The sequence below is a fragment of the Pogonomyrmex barbatus genome, unplaced genomic scaffold (assembly GCF_055798465.1).
Source record: "Pogonomyrmex barbatus isolate J1 unplaced genomic scaffold, ASM5579846v1 scaffold5, whole genome shotgun sequence".
In the NCBI taxonomy this organism is placed as follows: Eukaryota; Metazoa; Arthropoda; class Insecta; order Hymenoptera; family Formicidae; genus Pogonomyrmex; species Pogonomyrmex barbatus.
In genome coordinates, this window is record NW_028297149.1 from 5,973,442 (window position 1) to 5,981,938 (window position 8,497).

Sequence of the window (8,497 nt, forward strand, 5' to 3'; positions counted from 1 at the left end):
AGCGACGGTTTCTCTTTCTTTCTCTCTATCGTCGTGCACGCATTTATACGGCTTGAGAGACTCGCGGAGAACACAACGATTTTTCCGGAAACGGCACAAATTGTAATCCCCGCCGCACTGGGATATTAGTTACGCGTTATCTTAATGAAGTATAATACAGTTGTATTTTGATCCTGACGATAAAATTTCCTGAAACAGCTTCCCGAGTTACGAGGGGAAAATGCCAATTATTTTTTCTCAACATATCCTCGACATATTATCGATTCTATAATAATTCCATTTTCCGATTATTAATTACATGTGATTATAATGATTATTGTATGCTGCGTATTTTTATTATATACTGATTATTATGAAAATCGCGTAGAGATTAATTATGTAATGAAACATAACAATCATAATTTGACTGTAATGATTATTACCATGCGCTTTCGCATTGTGCGTAAAACTAGCTAGTGCAGATCGTTACATTTCCACGTGAATATATTATCATGTATTAATGAAGAAATATTTTGCCGTATTATTATTGGGCAATTACAATCATTCATTAGGGTGTCCACGCGATTTCGGTGGAGTAGGTATCCAAAATTCGATGTATATACAATTGCGATAATTAATTAATAGCAATTTAATGTTTGACGTATATGATCATCTTTGCGGGACAAATCGTTTGTCGGGACGAGGGTTATTTTATACGTAACCTAATTATAATTATAATTAACCTTTCTGCGATCACATGTAAAGGCAATTAAATTTAATTATATTATATCGTATATTTCTTATAATGTGCTGTTTTTGATTAAAAACTTGGCAAGACAATTATAAATAAATAATAGGTGGAGAAAAACAAATAATAGGGTAAAACGAATGATGTTTTCGACATTCTGTAAACGAACGATGATGTTTACGCCGTATGATTAATTATTAATTGCGAATAATAATTTTTTCAATTTTCTTCGACGCGTTTTAAACAGGAGATACGAATGTGTACTTTCTCGGGGCTGAAGCATTTTAGCTGCGAACGTACCTTCTAAGATAATTAAATCCCAAATCTCATTTAATGAGAATCCACGCCTCTGCGATGCCGCGGCAAGATGGCACGTTGGGGAAAACATACTTGCGGTTGCAAGCAGGCGCTTACTTTTCTTAATTATATTGGCGCAATAATAACAACATAACACAACGCGAAAAGCGCATTGTGCGATTGTCTTAAATAAATTTAAGGATATTATATATTTGTAAGCAGCAGACAGCTAATTGTCGTTTATTTTTTTTCAAATCGTACGAGGTCACTGATGTTTAATTCATTAAGAACTTGTGTTTGACGTTTCTTTAGAAAAAAAAAAAAAAACATTTTTGAAACTCGCATTTCTGCGAGAATATAATTGCATTCTTTCTTTCTTGGGACACAATTCTCCCTCGCCTCCCCCCGAGCGCTCGGCAAATTTTACGTATTCAAGCGCTACGAGCGCGCCTCACCGCTCGAATTAAATACTTTTCCCCGGGACGTAACTTGCAAAGGGCGACGCCACTTCGATACGAATTTGTCGAATCAAGAAGGAGCGCGAGATAGAACACAAAGGTTGCCGGAGCAACGAAGTGCTGGAACTCGCGCGAGGAGGACGCGTACGTAGGTGCCATGTAAGTAGAAAGACTCATTATGTAGTCAGGGCGCGCGAGGGGCGTCTTCAAAGGCAGAACCCGGTTAGGTACTTCTGTGAATCACGGAAACCGAGGTCAGGCACCGTCTAACTCCGCCGGCAACCGCCGGCGACAACAATAGCGGAGACACCACCCGGGTTGTGGTTACCTTAGGCTCATTGTCACCCGACGGCCGGCACGACCAGGTAGTCGAACTTCCGTCGCGGAAAAGGAAGTTTGGTTTCGCAGTTCCGCGGCGAACTTTGGCCAGAATGTAACGAGGAAGGCGCGCTCTCTTGTCCCTCTCAGAAAGCGAGTCTCGGCAATCTCGCAAATTGACGCGGAATCAACGTCCGCCAGATGTTGAGAATTGTCGAGGCCAAACTATTCGAAGTATCGATTTTAATAATAAGTGTTCAATTTTAATAAAAATAAAGTAGCACCTAAATTATTCTTTAATGTTAGGATAAAATTATTGAATTATTTTAAAATTCATTTGTGATTTTGATCGCGACGTTACGATGCAGCTTCCACATTTCCGCACGAGTGAACGGGAATGAAAAAAATATTTTTTTTCACGTCGACGTAACAGCTCTGGTGACCACAGGGGACAACACACAGACGTCGCCGTCGTCCGAGCGAATGGCAGAAAATCCGCGCCCCGGCAGGTGAGAGACGAGCAGAGACCGGTCTTTCTGAATTGGATATCGAAAGTCCGCGAAGTAATGCAATCAAGATCCGATTAATTGCGTTCCTTTGATTTATACGCGGCTCCCAAAGTTATATAAAGTTAATCCGGACGATTTCGAAGAGGGAGAGAAAGGGAAAGAGGGTGCAAGGAAAGAGTCCGAGCAGCGACAGTGCCGTTCGTAAAGGACACGCGAGGACGCTGCGCGGAACTGAAACTGGAGTGATAGAGAGCAGAGGAGAGCCTTTCAACTTTTTCCAGGAGCCTCAAAGAGAGCGCAGCTTTTCAAGGATTGGACGTCGATCGCGAGCGCCTGGTTGTCGAGGAGAGACAGAGAGAAAGAGAACCAGAGCGAGAGCGAGAGAGAGAGAGAGAGAGAGAGAGAGGGGCGCGGCAGAAAGTCGCCTAGATAGAACAGCTTTCTTAAATTTCTTAAATTTCAGTGCACAAACGTCTTGCCGGAGAAGACGGTAGACATTTTTTCCTCGCGGCCTGGACGAGGTAAACGGTTTCATGAAGTACATAGCGAAAAGCGATGGTATACCGTTGCGAGAGCGACACGGTAACTGGTAAGAATTGAGAATTCTACGTCTTCTCGCGCGAAGACAAATTTACTTTCAGAGACAATTTATTCCATCGCGTAAAACGCATGCGCGTGAGATTAACTTGAAGCAAAGAATAACACAGGCGGATCCGGATGTTCCTTCTTTAAATAATCTCTTCTTTCGAGAAAAGAGACTTACTAGGTCTCTCTCTCTCCCCCTCTCTCTCTCTTTTCTTTTTTTTTATTAATTTGAAAGGTTTAGTTCAAGTTTTGCTGTCACCTCGAGATCTTCTGGATGCGTCTGACGACCCGACCGCCGTGGAACAAATTCCAAGACAAAGGGCACTGTGAAGCCAGCCGTGTAATTTCCGACATTTACCGCGACACGTTGTTGCTTGAGAAATCTTGCGCCGCGTATACAGAGTAGCGGGAATGTTAAATATTCCGCAGCTTGGCACTGGACGTTATAGAGACCGTGCTTGAAATTCAATATCGTGAAAACACGTCGCCAATATTATGATATTTCTAAATTCATAATACCGAAGCGAATAACGTGGCGAAGTTGACGTGGAATCCACCCACGGCCAAGACGCAGGAGGCTGCGGGGAAGACGAGAGAGAGAGAGAGAGAGAGAGAGAGAGAGAGAGAGAGAGAGAGAGAGAGAGAGAGAGAGAGAGAGAGAGAGAGAGCAGGGGAAAAGCCCGGAGATCATGGTCGCATATTGAAAGATACCTCTAATACCAAGTCACGGTACTTGGAGGCTTCCCATAGGTAGCAAACATCTTGAATATACGTTTAATATCCATGCAGACGTTATTATAACGGGTGTTTTCAAAGATAAATCCAATTTAAGTTTTGCGATAAAATTGCGTAAAATAGCGCATATATATATATATATATATATATATATATATATTTATGCAAGAATGATAATTACGTATCCAATGTGGCCGAGGATTTAATTTATATTTAAATGACATTGCTGACTTTCGAGAGTCACGCGATGGCAAAAATTACAATTATAATCGAAGCTGCAATTATAATCGATGCTGACTCATCTATTCTTGAGAGTTCGTAGCTCCGCCGAAAAATTTAAATAAAGTAATTGTATTCCTTTTAAAGAATAATATTCCTCCTCTTTTGTTTTTTCTCTCTCGTTTAATTATGTAACGGACATCTGGACTGTATAATCAATCAGACCCGACCCCGAGGTCGAAAGAGGACCGGATTATATAGGATAGAGCACCCCCGTCGAGCGGGGCGAAAGAACTCCCCTCAAAAGTCGCGACACGTCCTCCTCTCTCTTCGAGCGGTTAAATTCAATTTATCCGTCATAGTACACAGGAGAAGACGAGGAGGACCGTGGCTATTTCACCTGACAGATGCCTTTATAGCTGAAACGTGCCGCGATAATGTAACGCGGTGGTAGGTAATGGAACTTATGATATATCATGGCGACGAAGAGACCGCGGCCGCGTATAGAGAAGATGATCCCACTCCCGTTCTAACATCGTAATATCTTTCTGTAAAGAAGAGCGAGAGGAGAGCTTTTACTCAGGACTCCGCCAGCATATATATATATATATATATATATATATATATACCCGTTGCTAAATTAAAATATGTCAGCGCGACCCTTCTTTAAGTATCTACTTATCGACGTTGCAAAGGGCAGCTGAACAAGGGTGAAATTATGCGCGCCTCGTGAGGAAAGAATTTCTCTCTTGACTTTTTTTTTTATTTTTAAATTAGGTCTCATCCTGGATGTGCAACGTACTTAATTGGTTATGATACGTGTAGCATAATGAAGTTTCATATTCATTCTCAAATTTCTACTTTTGCTTGACGAAAGACTTTAATGGATCTATTATTCTATAATTTTATTATAATATCAGAGAATGACTTATAAAAATATAGCGCCAGCGAGAACCCTTGCTTTCACTTCGACATTGAAATTTTAATTTCAATTAATCTTTAATTGCAGCATTCCTCTCTAATCTGGTTATTTCGTCTCTTTTTACATATTTATTATCGTCTTTTCTTACATTCGATAAATATCGCTGTTGAAAGATTAATTCCATTAATTTTTTGCCGCAGAGGCGGCAATATGAATTTTTAAATACAAAATTAACGCTCAATTCGGACTCTTAATTTAATTAATAATTTAATGGATTAATGGAAATTTCTAAAAGCCTTTCGCGATCGTTTGCGACAACGGCGGCGAAATCGCTAAAAAGTATTCGACGAACGTCGACCAGCGAAGATAATTTTACTATGATCGCAGGAAGGATACCGAGTATCCGCCGTTCCGCGGCTTGCGGGTTTGGCGAAAAGAAAAAGAGGGTGGTTTCCGAGCGGGGAACACATCCACGGAACCGAGCCTAATGGGAAGTGGAGACTTAATTACAGGTTGAGGCGGATATTAAGGGTATGCACGGCAGCGCGGCATAAACGTTGCAGCTGTCGTGTGTGTCTATCGACCGAAATTGACTCGCTCACGACAGACGGAAGGAGATGAGAGGAGGCGCAGACAAAGACCGAGGGAGGGCGGGAGGGAGGGGAGAAAGCGGGGGAGAGAGAGAGGGGAGGGGTGGAAATAGGGCTGCGAAGATGGTCGCTGGCGTTGCGCACGGGCGGCATTAAAACGCCATAATTCAAATTCTCTTGGCAGCTCTAAAATAAACCAATTAGGACGTTCTGTAAACGGATATTAAGATTCTCATCCTAGATACATGCGGCCTCGTGTGGGTGGTGCATCGTCCTCCTCCTTAAAGCGCTCCCGTACACGTCAAAGGAGCCACGCGTGTACACACACACACGCCAAATAAACGCTCCGTCCGTTTATCGGAGACCGTATTCTCGCCCTCGTCCCTTCGACATCCCTGGGACGTTATGCGAGACTATCCCGGGCAGCACGAGAGGGCTGCTGGACCGCAATGGATGCGCTCCGCTGGCGAAACTAAGATATTACGAGCATATCTCCATAATCGTCGCATAATCCAAGTATCAGGTGTAATAAACGCTTCGATATACCGTACTGAGAAGTTACCAGCTATCCAACGTGACGAAGAAATGAAGTAAAAGAATATGAGAAAGAACGTGTCAAAATAAGAGGGATAAATGTGAGGGATAAATGTCCTCTGTTTGCGTAAAAAAAAAAGAATAATTTACACGGAAAAAAATTAAATAGTTTTAAATTTAGAAAAATATTCTCATGTATAAGTAAGAATATTATATTATGTTAAAATAGTATACTCACTTATTATACTGGAATAGAATATTGTATATTATATTATAATCTATTTAAAAATTGTAGTCTTAAATCGAATGGAATTTGTATTACAAATATTATTTTTACTCAAGTCTACTCAATACTAAAAATTTTTTATATAAAGATTTTAATATTCTTGTTTATATATGAGAATATAGGCTTAATTTAAGACTAATTTTTTTCCGTGTAGATTTTTTTGAGAACGATGATGAAATCATAGAAATGGAATTTGATGTTATTGAGGTTTTTGTTATTTTTTTAAAAATATATTTATATTTAATATTAGTCTCGGCGGATATTTTATCAGATAAAGTTCGTTTCACTCTAATGTCTAAGAGCCAACGTTAACGAGAATAGCCCTTTTGCAGATATCCGTTAAAGCGAGCGGCTATCTACGATGGTTCCTCGGGACCTCTTTAGATTCTGCCTTGTGTACTTTGTGGTTCTGTCGGCCGCTCAGTCAGGAGTCGGCCGTATCGGCAAATCCGATCTGAGATCGTTTGAGTCACGCGACAGGCGAACTGCGCGGACTTTTAGGGGATTCTGCCGCGTGACGTGGCAGTCATTTTATTTTCCGTGCAAGAAAATGCAAGCATAATCCCTCAAGCTCGCGATGCGCCGACATGCGATGATATCCTTCCGCATTTCGACTTAGTTTGAAATTCTGTGCATACACAGAGAGAAGGACAATGAATATTCAATGCAGCCAAAGACGGCGGAAAGCAATTCAATTATGCGGTTCGATAACCGCGCGCTATTAATTATCGAAAACGACGTATCGTTGAAACGTTTCGGCGCGGACAAATATTTTCACGTCGCGACGGCTCTCGGCGACGGTCCGCGACGGATCTCGCATGCGCGGTGGTGGATACGTAAACACGCGTGACGTGACGTTCTTCACTTAATCGACGTAATTTACGAAATTCCGAATAACCCTCGTCAACATTGGCGACAAGCCATTAGGCCTCGAGTCCGAGGAGATAGGAAGAAATTCTCCCGGGCGTGAGACAGAAATTAGGAGGACGAAACGCCGTGGCGCTGGCATAAAGGGAGGATAGAGAAATGTGAGTGTGGAAAGGCGGGGATAAGAACGAGGATAAGGAAGCGGATAAAAATTACAGATCTGGGGTCATATATTTGCCGTTGAGATGGTCTGCCAGTGACTTCTCCGCTCGAGAAGGGAGAGCTTGCCAGCCCCGCCATTCCGCAGGAGTGTAGTAGCCGCATACGTCAGACGGGCCTACATATGCCGTGTCCTCGACTACTGCGTGCGAGAAACCCGGATTGTCTTACCGTCACAACCAGCCATTGTTTGCTCAAGTCGCATTCCCTGACCGAATAAAACACAATGCACATGTATAGCAAGTACGCGGCGATAAATACGCGGCCGGCTAAAGAACATATAACTTTACCTTCGATTAAAATATTTTTAGGAATAATAGGTGACATTACTCCCTCGTAGAAATTTCATATCGAAAGTGATTAATTATTTATTTTGAGTATTAAAAGTACTCTTATTCGGTACGTAATAAGTAACCTCTGGTATTAAATTGGCCAGTATTAAATTAGATTTCTGTAAGGGCGATAGATAGGATCTTAGGCGTTTAAATTCTTTCTTTCTCTTTTTTTCTTAATTTATATTTATAAATTTAGGACAATTGCTTAAGTCACGAAGTCCCGTTGTTTTTATTTTTAAAATAAAATTTTTAATTTCAAAATATTTCTATTATATTTACACTTTTGTATTAGAATTTCCATAATTAATTACGGAATACATTATCGAGGTAAATAAAGGCTTAACAACGTTCTGCGGAAAGATAAGAAAATACAGGAAATTATGTCGTTTCGATTAGGTCATTATTTATATTTTAATATTTGTAGAAACTAGATCGTATTCTCTCGCTCGAGTTAAATCGTAAGTTATGCCACATTGCCGCAAAATTTAAATCGTCTGACAAGTTACTGTAGGCAAGAAATTAATATCCTGCTTCAGTGGAATATGAATAAATTTTCCGTTATGGAATTTAACGGAATCTGTAAATTGTTCTAGTGTGTCTAAGATTAATAAGCCGCATTTGTCATTCGCCTCTGCTCTTCGCGGAGCTTTTAAATTTCCGTCGCGGGCTCGCGTGTCTTTGTACTCGTTACTTTGTACTCGCGTGTCTTTGTACTAGTTTGCCGTCGCCATCGCTAGAAATGAAACGGAGGTCTGGATGTACGTGCGTTTCGTATGTTTGAAAACTTGTAAAAGTGAACGTGACAGCTTGACGGTAAAATTCTCCGGCGGAGCGACACGGGAGGGGGGGGGGGGATGGAAGGAGGAAATAGATATATTTGCGGCATATATAGCTGG